General features: G+C 39.2%; 1 protein-coding gene and 1 long non-coding RNA gene across 2 annotated transcripts in view; both read left to right on the top strand.

Annotated features, from left to right (window-relative positions):
* LOC129722918 (pro-interleukin-16-like) overlaps nucleotides 1-14,673 on the top strand; it is an 86,024-nt gene that overhangs the window by 13,662 nt on the left and 57,689 nt on the right. The window lies entirely within an intron of this gene.
* Nucleotides 11,735-12,656, top strand: LOC129722921 (uncharacterized). Its single transcript, XR_008727679.1, has 3 exons — nucleotides 11,735-12,014; nucleotides 12,121-12,454; nucleotides 12,510-12,656. It is a non-coding gene; the product is annotated as an uncharacterized LOC129722921 (long non-coding RNA).

The raw sequence follows: 14,673 nt of genomic DNA, 5'->3' as shown, positions 1-14,673 counted from the left end.
TCTGAGCCTTCGTTCCGTAAGACATGTGGAAATATGCGTTTCCGGCTCAAATCACCTGCCGTCATGGCTACTCCCGTGCAGCCCAAATGGGACACACGTGGTGCGGCTGAAAGCAATGGGTTAACAAAAAATCTTTCCTCGTGAATCCGAAGGTGTAGATTAACGCTAGAGTATGGCGCGATGGGCGCTAGCGTGTAGCTTTCGAAAGACATTTACTGGCATGTTGTAAAAAAACAAGAGTTGAACCCGACCTAAAGCGTCACGCTTCCCCGGGCATGACGAACGAAGCGTCTACTGGTGAGCTATAGGAATCATGGATCGCGTCGGAAAGAGGGCTTTTATTGCAGATTGATGAAAAAACCTTGAAAGAAAAACAATGCACCAACGTGTCGGGATATATGCACTGAACCTGTAAGGATTTCTACGAGAGAAATAATTTGACGCCTCTATCGTGAACTACGACCGGAGGAATGAATCACAAAAGTCACTACTTTTTCAAGGTCATCCTCTCGATGGAGATCACTTGTCTGCTGGAATGAGCCAAGCATCAAATTGCGCGTAAATTATTTTGATTGATTTTTTCTCTCAACTGAACAAACGCGGACTGTCAATCGTGATCGTGATGTTCCTTCCCTTCTGATCCGGGCGTCTCTCCGGCGAAGCGTTTCGATTTACGAGCAATGAAAAAGGCCGTGGTCTTCGGCAGAATGTGTACGTACCACCCCATTAAGCATAGGTTAAGCAATTTATTGTAAATGTCCGCTCCGAGCTGCGAGACGGTCAGCGGAGTTTTACTAGCTAGAATTATTGCTTCATTTGTGATTATCTTCTCAAGAACGAATCTAGAGAATAAATTGTTTTATTGTTCTACCGGGGTCAATTAGTCGGAGTGAGCAACGGACAGTCTCCCTTTGACTGGGGTTTGCTGAAAATCGATGGCCGTAGCACTAGTCGGCTAAGCTTTAGGTCTTATGAAAAATTAGTAACCGACACCGTTAGTTGACAATTTAAGCTTGAACTAACTCGATTCCGGTTTCGTTCCAAAGTCCGAAAAGTAATTTGTCGACCGGAAACGTTGATTTTTTGTGATGTTGTCCGGATGTTTGCTGTATTCCGCACTTCTCTCATTAGCAATACTACTCTTGAGTAAGTGACATGGTTACTATTTATCCGTGCTTGTGTGTGTGCTTTTACTCTTCCTTCTAAACCTACTGTGCTACTATACCGGACCTCGTTCCTCCAGCCAATCGTTAATTATAATATTACTGTTTTATGTGATGTCAATCGTTTTGTACAAAATCGTTCGAAGAATTTTTAAAATAGCAATCATGATCGGAATTGGATTGTTCATAATGTGTAATAATGAATATGCTGTGGATAATGCATGCCTCTGTGGCAAGAATGTTTTCAGATGCTTGAAACATATTCAACTCACATCAATCAAACTGAACGTTCATTGCCATCTCCAGACCTCCGAGTTCAAACCGCTTGAGTTACAAACGAAGCTAAAGTTTCACGCATTCAACCTCGAGATTTCGGATGCAGAACACACGGGGGTCCCAACCCAAGGAAACAAAATGCGTTGGCGTGAGACGAATGTCATCCGCATCACTCTTTTCAGAGTGACATTCAATCCATCAAGCAAGAGAAACCAATCGAGGAGCCGAGTACCGAAAATCACTCGGTCCAGTGCACTTTCGGAACATGAGAAACATCGGGCTTCAATTGTGTGCTTCGGCTTCCTCCACGACAATCAGATTGACAAAAGTGGGCTAATGAAACATTCTCTTGTACAGCTTCGAATTAGCATAATTCACCCAGCACGATACCACTTCGTTCCAGCCGCCCGGGAACCTGATTATTTGCTCAAATTGCCCGGTGACTCACGCCGGTATGTGTCGTGTACAAACCCCGCAAACACTTTCGTGGATAATGTAAAAGCATACCCACTTACAGACCACAATGGTGCTAGAAAGTGAGGTGCCATGGGTTTAAATGACACTCTTTCTCTTGTCGTACTGCGGAATGCGTGCCCATTCATTATCCATCCGGCGAAATTTCCCGTACAATAGCAGCGCGAAATTGTCATGCTAAAAGTGCATTTAGGATCACTATCTGCGTGTTTCTCAGCGTCTAAACTGTGCAGTCCCCTTCTAGGGTTATTTAGCCAAATTAACTGCCAATGGATCGCTCATTTCACAGGGAAATTATTCCGAAATGACACAGATTCTTCACGGTGCAAATTGTCCGTTTCGGCTTGTTTCGGCTGTTTGATGGAGGAAACCTAACGGAGACTCGTGGCGGCGTGATTGACCTTGCCTTGCTGGCAGCAAAACATGGTACTGGAACTTGACACTGAACGCTGACAAAAGTCTCGCTTGATGCGGAATTGTCCGTCATCGTCGTCGCCGTCGTCGTCGTTAGGGTTTGATGGCATTTGTTCGCTTTTAGTCCGTTTCACTTGTTTCGTTTCGGTTTGTTTGAATACTGTAAAGAATGACAAAATGAAAAGCCGCAAGCCGCGGCGACGAATTGTTTGTCCATGTTCTTAACCTTAGCAAATAGGATACAAGCGGCGTGGTTTTTGCCGCTTTTGAAGAAGACTTTAAAAAACCGTCAGTGCAGCATGCGATGTTGTTGTTATGAATTTGGTACCGTTGAAACAAGATATCCATTCATTATAATTCTTTATTTGCAGTATAAATTAAAAACATCTTGGAGCGAAAATGGTGCAAGATCGTAAGATTTGGACTCGTAACTCTAGATAATTGACTTATAAATCCCTTTGGAATAGAATACAATTTTTGCTCTCAAACAATAGTGAGTAGAAACATAGGATTAGTCGTGGTAGCAAAATACTGTGCTGAGTCATCAACCCTACTTATCATCACGCGCGATCAAAGCTAAAAAAAAAGTCTCTACGATGAATTGTAGCACAGTGAAAACGATTCCGTTTTGCGAAAAAAGCTTTGTTCTAACTCAACGTTGCTGTTGTGAGAGAAATGGACAAGGAACTGGCGTGTTAGTCACTCATCATAATTAGCAAATGTTTTATTCACATTTCTACTATTTACACGAATTGTGGTTCTTAGCTTTGATACATATAACTAAAGGCCACATAATGTTGCTATACAAAGTAAAGTAAATACTTTAGAGGGATCATGGTGATTAAGTTCAGACAAATTGATATGGATGAGCTCTAAAATATTGTAGGAATCGTGTTTGCAGAGGTAATGAATTAGATTAGGAGTAAGGTTGAACTTTAAGACGCTAGGCTCCTACACTGCCGTGAGATGACAAAGTGACGTAAGTGCCATTTTCTCGAATATGAGTTTTTCATGCCAACTTGTTCATTATTCGAAAACCTATCTTTTGGTATCTTCCTTTTTGTTGTTACTTATTCGTACGTTGCATAAAATCAAAAAAACAAAGTGACGTTGGCACACATTTCCATACAAAAATGACGAGAATTTTTTTCGTTTTTGGGCCGTACTGAAAAACTGATCACTTTGATCTACGTCACAATGTCATATCACGGCAGTACAGGTCTAATTTGTTCATTGTCTTAATATCTCAATGTCTTGTCAACTCACCAGAAGAGTTGAAAATCCGCTCTTACAAAGGTATATAGAAAGTTTTTTTTTACCATGGCCTTCACGGATCCCCAGAGCCTCTGGCATATGTGACATTTGCGAGATTTCTAACAAATTGCACAGTGGGAAAGACGAAACCAGAATTAATCGCCATTAGGCTAACAACCTGAAAAACCCCAGAGCAAGATCGCGCCAAATCACCGATGGTCGAATATCGACCATTTTTGATTTGAATGAAACTTTGCACACGTATTTGGCTCAGCAAACTAAGCATTTTCCACAGATGGAGCGATTTTTTACACCCATGAGTTACATTCTAACAGGGCGTATGCCTTTTGGCATAGGTTTTATTCGAAGCATTGTAGCCTAGAAACCGTTGGTTGTATAGAAAAACTGTCTGAAAATGAGTTGCAGGGAATTAAAAATGCATCATAAAAAAATATACACTGTACAAAAAAAATTTTTTTTGACCAAAACAAATTAAAAATAAATATTAAATTTCAATTAAAAAAAAAAAGAGTTGATTTTTTTTTTATTTTTTTTTTTAACTTGACGTTAATACGCAACTTTAAAAAAAAAGTCCAGGATGGAGAAATGAAAAATAATTTTTTTATGGTAGATTATTTTTTTTATAAAAATTCTAGTTCAAACATTTTTCAAAATATTTGTATTCTGATGATTTTAAAAGATGCAGAGAGTTGTTTTGAATCAAAAAGCTCTTGGTAGTTAACATTCTAAAGGCATCGGCTTTCGAGTTATTTTAAATTGGAGTTCGAAAAATTAATAATATTTATGAAAATACACGTTTTTCTTAATTTGTCCGTGGTTCTCCAGCAAAAACTATACGTTCATTGGAAAGCTTGATCAAAAATATACAGTTCATTCTTTGACAACAAAACGATTGGATAAATAACTCAGGCGCTGTACCTTAGCTTATTTACACGTATGTTTGTCGTGCCTACTACCTACTTGTTTACTGATAACAACTGTTTGTAAAGTAAGCTACCTACCTCCTGGGTAACCTATAATATCTGTTTCCGTATATAAATACGATTGCACTTCACCAGAAGTGTTAGTAACAGTTTGCATTTTGTGAAGATGAATAAAGTGAAAATAGAATACACCAAGCCCAAGTGCTGTAAACCCTTTCCTGATCATCGATGCTCATCAAGCTTACGCAAATTAAACGAAAACGTTATTGCAAAATTAAAAATATTGAACAGTCAAGCTCATTTTAATACGTCTTTATCAATTTGTGATTCGTGTAGTTATTGGATAGTTAAGCCACCATTCATCCCTTCGTTGTTTACTATTTAGAATCTGAAACACTTAAGAATATCAGCTTCATCATAATATCGGAAGTACTCCATCATGATACTGTTGCGGTTCAGGTGTTCATTGCCAAATTAATGAGTTTTTTGAAAACAAAAATACAGTTGAAAAAAGCGATATTTATGTCTGATGGAGCTGCCTCACAATACAAAAATAGAAAAAACTTTGCAAGTTCAAAACAAGATATAACGTCGATGCAGAGGGGCATTTTTTGCGACTTCTCATGGTAAAGGCCCATGCGATGCAATTGGTGGCACATTAAATTGAATGGCAAGAAATGCAAGTTTAGCTAAAGAACATGAACATCCCATTACAAGCGCAAAAGAATTGTATGATTGAGCTAATCAGAAAAGTAATGAAAATTCATCAAAAATGTCATTTAGTTTGGTATCATATGAAGAATATGAACAAAGAGTAACAGAATGGAGCAATATTTTCAAAAAATCTAAAATAATAGCTGGCACACAAAAGTATCACTCGTTTGTTCCGATTTCAGAAAATAAGATACAAACGAAGCTGTTTTCAAAAGATGACGAATCATTTACTTATGATGTATATAAAATATAAGGTGAAACTAGTTCTGTAAAGTATCTATGTCATAAAAAAATATGTTCCTAAGATAATAAAACTCGAAAATAAATATCTGATTCTTATATATATTTATATCACTTAGAACATTTAACTCTTTTCTTGAGAACCGTTCGCCCAATCGTTTTGTTGTCAAAGAATGAATTGTATATTTTTGATCAAGCATTCCAATGAACGTATGGTTTTTGCTGGAGAACCATGGACAAATTAAGAAAAACGTGTATTTTCCTAAATTTTAATAATTGTTCGAGCTTAAATTAAAAATAACTCGAAAACCAATGCCTTTAGAATGTTAACTACCAAGAGCTTTTTGATTTAAAATGACTCTCTGCATCTTTTAAAATCATCAGAATACAAATATTTTGAAAAATGTTTGAACTAGAATTTTCATAAAAAAATTAATCTACCATAAAAAAGTTATTTTTCATTTCTCCATCCTGGACTTTTTTTAAAAAGTTGCGTATTTACGTCAAGTTTCTTCAAAAGAAAATAAAAAAAAAATCAACTCTTTTTTTTAAATTGAAATTTAATGTTTATTTTTATTTTTTTTTTGGTCAAAAAAATTTTATTTTGTACAGTGTATATTTTTTTCATGGTGGATTTTTAATTCCCTACAACTCATTCTCAGACAGTTTTTCTATACAACCAACGGTTTCTGGGCTACAATGCTTCGAATAAAACCTATGCCAAAAGGCATACGCCCTTTAAGAATGTAACTCATGGGAGTAAAAAATCTCTCCATCTGTGAAAAATGCTCAGTTTGCTAAGCCAAATACGTGTGCAAAGTTTCATTCAAATCAAAAATGGTCGATATTCGAGCATAGGTCGTTTGGCGCGATCTTGCTCAACTATTTTTATCTATAGCTTATTCTTATCGACGCAAAGTGTACGTTTGACATTGGCCGCGCTTCATGCGTCGAACTCTTCGAATCTCGATTTCAAACAGTGATCTGAACTGAACTAGCAATACTCAGAGGGAGAGATATGCGAAGAGAGTGTTGTGAGCCAAACGGACACGTCAAAATCCGAGCCAAACGAACAAGTAAGGTAACACATTGAGAGGTATTGTAATAAGGTTCAATAAAGAATATATTTATTTTTACACGTTTCTCATGTTCTATTGTTAAACAATGAATTGAGAATGCTCCAAAGATGCTTCATCACAGTGATTTTTAACTGGTGGTTCACAAACCGTTCGTATGAGCTACAAAATCATGATGATAGTATATAAAATTAGGCATAAACATAAAATTTAACACATTCACGGTTTTTGCGATGCACTTTATTACCAGGTGTACTCCTAAGTAATTTCCGTTTTTTTTGCAAATAAAACACATAATTAAAAAAAAATTGTACCCTTTACTTTATTAAAAATATTTTCCATCGCTTTCTACACATTTTTCTCACCTTTCTGGTAAATTGTGGAAACCACGCCAGTAAAAATCATTGCCTTTGGAGGTGAACCATTCCGTGGCCATTTTAGTACATTTTCGTACGAGTCGAAGCGCTACTCAGAAAGGGCATGGCCCAACGAGGCAAAGAGACGGTCGGATGGTGCCAGGTCTGATGAGTAAGCCGCATGATCAAGCACTTCCCACATGAGCTGTTCCAGCATGTCGATAACGACTTCCGACTTATGCGACAGCGCATTGTCGTGGAGCAAAATCACCTTCTTCTGTCGTTTTTGATATTCTGCCTCGCAGATGTTCGGAATTTGCTTGCTGTTAAACTTCCCACGCATCTGCAAGCTGTCGTTGCGTTTGCGTGTTGTCTTCATCTAATAATGCTTGCAATTCAGCGTCATCAAACGGTTTTCGCTTGCCGGAGCGTTCCGTGTCTTTCATGTCGAAATCTCCATTTGTGAACTGTCGAAACCACGTTTCACATTTTCGAAGTGTAAATGTACGATCACCATAAACTTCCACAAGCGCACGGTGTCTTTCCCTATTTTCCCCTGATTGAACATGAAAAGCAATGCACGGCGCATATGCTCAAAATTCGGTACAAAATTCGACATTTTTGACGCGCAATAAAAACTTACTGGAAGCTTTTTTCGAGATAATGTCGACACAGTTCAAGCACTCGATATGACTGAAAAAAATGACATATGGTATGTGTTACCAACAGCGGTACAAAACAGAACGCCATCCATCGGAAAAAACTGGAAATTACTTAGGAGTACACCTGGTATTCTAAAGGACTTCCACCGTCACCATCAGTTATATGAGTCGAATAAAAAAGTTAGTCAACACTGCGCTTTGAGATGAGATCTGGCACCTTTAATATGTGAAACCTAGTTGCCAAATCAGCGATTTTTTTCATCGCTTATCTCTCTTGAGTATCTCTAAACTGAACGGTGAGGTAAACCAGGCTTCTTCCGTTCTCTTGATTTTTGCCCAAATTTCCTTTTCTTCCTGCCAAACCCCTTGGAGGACTAGACTTTCTCTCACACAGAGTGAGTAATTATCCACATTTAGGCGTAGAGTATTTCAGTCGCAGAGTTCCTTATCACTCTTTATCATCACGTGTTAGGGATAAACATTTATTTGCTCACTCACTTCAACAGGGAGTAGTTTTCGTTAGCTTCTCCTTTACTAGAAGAGAAGTTGGCCAAATATCAAAACATTAAGGTTCACATTGAAGCCACATCCTAACCGTTTTCGAATTTAATATTATAGGAAGATTCACAACTCACCATGGGTGCGTATTCTGCAGAAAGTTCGATTTTATACTGTTATTGCCGCACCACAGAGCGATGAGGACGGTAACGCAATGCTCAGTTGGTCGCCGAGCAATTTATTTCATTTTTCTTGCGTGCGCGGATGAGCAATTTACAAGAGTTTCACTGGATTTTTGCTCTGTCGAATTAGGAGCGTTTTTTCGTCAGAGAAACTATTACTCTGCGCTCTCTCTACAGCAGATGGTGTGATGCACATTGAATGTAAGCTCGCAGTTGTTACGAGGGAAGGAAACTCTTTCTCTTAAGGATGAAGATGAGCAAAACAAAGCCTGAGGTAAACTCGTTGCTCACCCAATTTTTTGAATGTATTTAGCAGCACTCTTTCTCAGCTTTTCAATGGCGGTGTAAAATTTAAAATCGATGGTTGCGAGTTTGCTTAAATACACGTTTTTCTGATAAAATCCTAGATGGCAGCCAATTCTTGACGTAGAATTGCGTTTTTCTTTAACCTACCAAATAGGGGTGTAGATTGAAAATCTATTTACGAAAAGGGGATGAAATTTGTCCCTTTTCAAATGCTTATAAGTCGGTTTTTTCTCAACAGATTTCATTCATACTTGCAGCAATCGATTGGAAAATTATATACGCGATACAACCTCCTACTATTTTCTACTTCATATGAAAGCTCTATCATTACATTTGTGTTGTTAATAAATAAATTCTATAATGCTTTAGCATACGGTTAAAGCCTTACAGAAAGAAGGGCTTGCTTGTTTTAAAAAACAGTTGTTCTTTAATTTACATGAAATTGAGCATGTAGGCTAAATCTATTGGGCTTTGGATTATTCCGGCACAAAGATTAATCATATTTTATTACAGTATTGCTAACCTATCTGTACAATTATTTATGTTCGATGAGAAAGGCTAGATCGCACCACTATCTACCGAAGTTTATAGCATGTGGTCACCTACAATATATAAAAAAAAAATTGCAACAAAAAGTTTGTTGATTCTATACAATCTGCACATACATATTTTTTCCTGTTTTTTATCTGTTTATCTGAAGGAAGTGAACTACCGAGTATGATTATTTGGGCTTGGTTATTTGAATTAGTACGAATCATTGTTTCAGCTTCCTGGTATCTCTATTGTTAAAGTTTTTTGATCACGCACCAATGATAATGTCGACCAGAAACAATGCCTACAAAGAAAACACGCCCTTTGATCTAATGGATACCTACGCCCGCCCCTGCAATGCGCCAGTGACTTATGGACGGATGGAGTAATTTAGACGGCAAATCACCGTGACGGACGCAGAAAATTTCCTATCTCCGAAGGGGAACATCAGATACGTACGACGCTGGACAATCCAAATAATAATATTCTTTAGCGAACAATTTTCGAATAAGGTTAGATCACAGATTCACAGGCAATCCTAAAATGAAAAAAATGCTCTGATAATTTTATGAGAATTTTCACCTCACTGCTTCTATACAAACATTCGTTCGGGCTTTTTAATTGGAACCTAGCTAACAAACGTGACTCACCAGTGGCATTGGATGATAGAGAAAAGAAATTAAAAATTTAAATTTTGCTATCTCTCCATCAACATTGGCAGTCAGACTGCATCAGTTTAAAAAATATAATAACAAGCGCGCCTTCATTGGTAGACTCACCAACAATAGCGAACTAGGAACTCACTGGACCGTTTCGAAAGGTTTCCCGTGCCGTGATGCCACCGAAGCTGTTGAAACCGTGCTGCGGAGAGCATTTAGCACGTGATTGTAAACTCACCTGCTACGCTGCTGCATCCGAGAGGTGTTTGCCGATCCGATCTGTCCTTGAGCGTAAGCGTAGACTTGCGTATCAGTATCTGCAGCAGGTGGAGAAGATAATATCCACCAACAACGTGTGGAAAGTTATTTTTTTTGCCAAAGTGACGTGATGCGTGCTGCGGAATGGGGTACAGATATGATGCAACGTGATAATGATTTTTTGTTTCAAATTGCTTCATGCGAATATTCGAAGACGTCTTCCTCTGTATCGTATGGTAACGGCACGTTTGTAAATATACGTGTTCGCTCAAGGCCATGGCCTACTTTCGGAAGGCCGGCAATGTAAATCAATTGGTGTTACGAGGAAATTGTAAACCCTGTAAAACAATGCAGTTTACAGTGGGTATTTGGATTGTATTAAAAACATTGGTTTACCAGTTAAAGATGCCTCGTTTGATTAATACTAACAACGCTAGACTTACAAGTATGTAAGTATGTATGTATGTTGTATTTTTAAGTTATACGCTTAGTATATACGAGTCTCATTTGTCAGGTTTTCATTTCTAAAATCTGTTTAAAAAAGGACAAAAATAGTCAGTTACATTTCATTGCTTTCGCCATTCAGTTGTGAAATCTTCAGCAATGAGCACCACGTGTGAAGTAAATTTTAGAACAAAACAAAAATTTGTCTTGAATTTCATCGCTTCGTTGATTGCATAGAATGGAATTGATCACACTTTGTGTTAGTAGTACAAACAAGCATCGCTTCCCAAAACTAGACCTTCGGTTGCTTTGATCCGTTCTTTGCGGTGTAAATATTTACTTATCTTTATGATTTCTTGAGCATTCTTTCAGACCTTCCTCCAGCCGTTCTTTTTTTTCTACAAACAAAAGAAAGTATTTCCTCCAGCTTTGCATATCGGTGGCTTAAAATTCTTCTCCTTAACGCAACATAAGCAGAGAAAGTATTTATGTCTGTAACGACGATTGTTTACGTGCGTCTCTTCCTGCCTGAAGATTGCTGGCGCACTCTTAATTTGTTTGTAATTGCACTGGCCTGCTTCAAAGGAGGCCCTTTCAGTCGGTTTTCAGAAAAAGATTATCTATTCATTTCTCCATCGCAGCTTGATATTCCCAGTACGTAGAGCTCCAGAATCACACGAGGTTCTCGCTCATGACTATCCCACGTTTTATGTTTCCCGCCAACACACGGCACTTGCCACGACGGTCGTGACTTGGTGCGGGTGTCCACAAGCTTCTTCGCTACCTGGGGATGGGAGCAGCGGAACATCATGATTCAAAACAGATGACCTCACCTGACTTGCGAATTACGAGTCCCGTATCGCAGTTCAGAAGCCTGTTCGTTCCCGAACCCGTTTCTGAACACCCGAAATTACTATTCTTGGATCGTCCATCCTACGGGTAGAATGAAGACTCCTCGCTACAGCGAGAGTCAGCGCGGTAGTCTTTTGTCATCCATCCGACAAGTAACGGCGACGCTTCACTGATGATCTGATGATATTAACCAAGTGTGGCGAGCGAAGCGAAATTTCCCCCACAAAATGAGCCGAACAACGAGAGCAGTCGGCGAGAACAATCATAATAAACACGATGACGTGTCCGCCGATGCTTGGTGCTTGCATCCCTCGAAAGAGGTCGCACGGTCAGGAAAATCGAGAATATTTACATCACGTTACGTGTGAGTAGTCATCACATTTTAATGACAATATTTACGAGCGCGTCGCTGCGACACGCAGTCTCGAAAGCGCGGCCTGCGGTAACATTGCGATTCTGCCATGGTGCTGCTTTTAATTATACTCACGTCAAACGAAAGACCTTCCGTCTGCTGTATGATTCAGAAGTTAATCATTCCGAGCTCTTTCACTTTTGTGTTATAAAATAAATAAAAAGATTTACTTTTTACTTTCTGCAATTGAACACTGAAACAAAAAAAAAAAGATAAAACGTGGAAATCAAAGCAATCATTTATTTGTTGTGCGCGTACAGTCAACAACTGTCGATACTAATCTCGTTATTATGGCATAGGTGAGCAATTTACTTTTACACATAGTGGTCTGAATTAATAAACAATATAAAACGTATTTTTTCAATCAACATGGATAACTTTCACGCAACGTTTACCGAAAACAAGCGTGTAAGTTTTTTCGTCACTGCTACACATATATTTTACTTCAACTGAATGTGTGCTCTATGGACCGAATTGAAAGTGAAAACGACGTCGACTTAATTGGCAATACAAACCATAGGCCTGTGTAGTGTATATGTAACGACTAGAGTGGTGTAAACAATGATCATAACGTCAAGATATTTCCAACCCAAGAAGGGGGTGTCCCAGCCGAGCTGACAAAGGAGCAAGAAGTCGTGCAGAGTTTTTTGTTTACGATGATTAATCCGTAACGTTTCTTGCTGGCACCACAGAGCGCCAGAGGTATCACTTAGGTTAGCACAAATTATCAGTTGAAACGGTCAGTTTTAATTACTTCTAAGATGCTGTGTTTTATAATAAATATATGTTTGTAGGAAAACTGTTTTCTGGTGATGGTAAATCTCTGTTAGGACAGACCACAGATCTTTGTTTACGGTTCGCCCTTTTCCAAACCATTAATGTATTGGCTTATTGAAAAAGTGGGCGAACATTGTCGGCGCGAAGTTTATTGAAAGCGAAAAGGCGGCTGCCAAATGTCTGTTCTGATTTCGTTAGGTTTATTCGGTCTTGAAAAGGTAAAGGAGAACCGAGGTACCATTCGCGTGCCAATCGGTGTGACATTAGACCCTGCCGGGAATTCTCACCCAGCTGGAAGCCTTCAGTAGATTACCTGATGCGTGGTGGTTATACCATACAAATGAGGAACTTAGCCGTCAGTCCTTCATTGCTGCACCAACAACAGTTTAGGGCACAGTTGTTTGTAGGTTGTAACATCATCGATGTGCTCTTGCCGCTGAGAGGAGATATGCATCTATTTTCGTAATCGAGTTAGTCATCATTGCAAGCGAAGGCAAAGCGCGGAATTGTGATTATTCTGGGCGGTGTGGTAATTGAATGTGAAAATGTTTACTCTTCCGCTGTGAAAACATTGCTGCAGCTGCGGAGTTCGTTTTTGTTTTAATCTGTCTTTTTTTGGTCTCATTATATTGGTTACACACTGTTATTCAGCATGCTTTAAATTCGTATTTTTTCATAGTCGTGTAAATCTGGTTAGATACATTTTAAACAACCGTATGTAACACATATATTAGCGGTTCTTTATCACTCTCTCATTCACTGCCCATCGGCGATCTTAACTCATTCGTGGAACAGCCCCCTGTGAGCTTTTCCGCCGCGATTTTTTCTACTACATCCTCTTCCAATTGACCGGCCGCAGGAAGCAATTGTAAATCGAAACTGAATCGAATTTATTGAAATCGAATCGCGTCATATACTGTCGACTGTCGTTCACGAGCGTCACTCACTTGTCCGTGTAATACAAACTCTCGAACAGATGCAACCGGGGAGGGCAACACGCTCGGTGACGGGTTTCCCTCGATATTCTTATGAATATCACGAGCGTATCGAACGAATTAGTATTGTTTGTGGAAGAATCATGTCACCGATTTCCGTCCACCGGTTTGCTGCAGTGCGTATCGAACCGTTGTGAGCCATCAAATCGGTCGATCCCTGGGTGTGGGCTGATAACAGCGCCAATGTTGACAAAGTCTGACACAACCGCCGAACCGAAACCAGTCATTTTGACATTAGTCACGACAATTTGTGGTTCCACAGCTTAGATGAAGAAAAAAAAAATTTGTGGTTCCACAGCTAGCAACATTAAGATTGTCTTCTTTAATTCAAAAAGCACACGTCGTTGCTTCGAGAGTCGAGGCGGACTTGCGACGTTATCAGTCAGTGTCATTGAGTTTCGTAACATCAAGGACCGATGGCATAATAAAATACTTCGGAAAAGCGAACGCCTCGAACGCATAATTTACAACTTGCATGTAGGTACACTCTCACTCGCCTCTGTCCGTTAAATATGATTTTACGTGGTCATTATCGTTATAGCTTTTTCGTATCGCAAGCCGAGAGACGTTCGATTACCGCGAGCTAAATGTCTTGAATACTACTAGCCTCTCGCGGTGTTCTGCTTTCAGTTAATTTGGCAGCTAAACGATTACGTAAGACAAACATCAACTACGTAATATTTTAGCAACGGTTTGGCTGATCACGCTTGATAAAAGAATGTGGCTCGATTTTTTGCCTACACGGTCCGATAACAGCAAACAGTTTGTCGATGTTTCCACGTTGTTTTTTATCGGTTTGATCTGAAGATGATCCACCTACCACAAAAACCTGCACTCGAAGACATGACAAAGTGTTCAAATGTATCGTTTGTGGCCATATAAGTGCAGTTTCACCTTGTCGATCGATCTCACTGACCACAGAGTCGTCTTACAATTAGAGTGGGTGATGTCGATTCATCAACGATTCAGTCTCTGAATGCAAGCTGCCATCGGTAATGTATTCCGTTTGGCAAAACATATTGAGAAATTGTATGCCCGAAGCTTTCCGCTTCGTTGCCACAATCGTCAAGACGATGCAAGTTTGCCACGTTTTTGGGACATTAGTGATAGGATCTGATTGCTGATTCGGTCTCGCATGGAATTGTTGGTCAATAATCGAAACGAAAACGAATTCCTAAGCGTTTTT

The sequence above is a fragment of the Wyeomyia smithii genome, chromosome 2 (genome assembly GCF_029784165.1).
Source record: "Wyeomyia smithii strain HCP4-BCI-WySm-NY-G18 chromosome 2, ASM2978416v1, whole genome shotgun sequence".
NCBI lineage: Eukaryota > Metazoa > Arthropoda > Insecta > Diptera > Culicidae > Wyeomyia > Wyeomyia smithii.
Note: the sequence above shows the minus strand (reverse complement) of the source record. Positions and strands in the feature narration are given on the sequence as shown.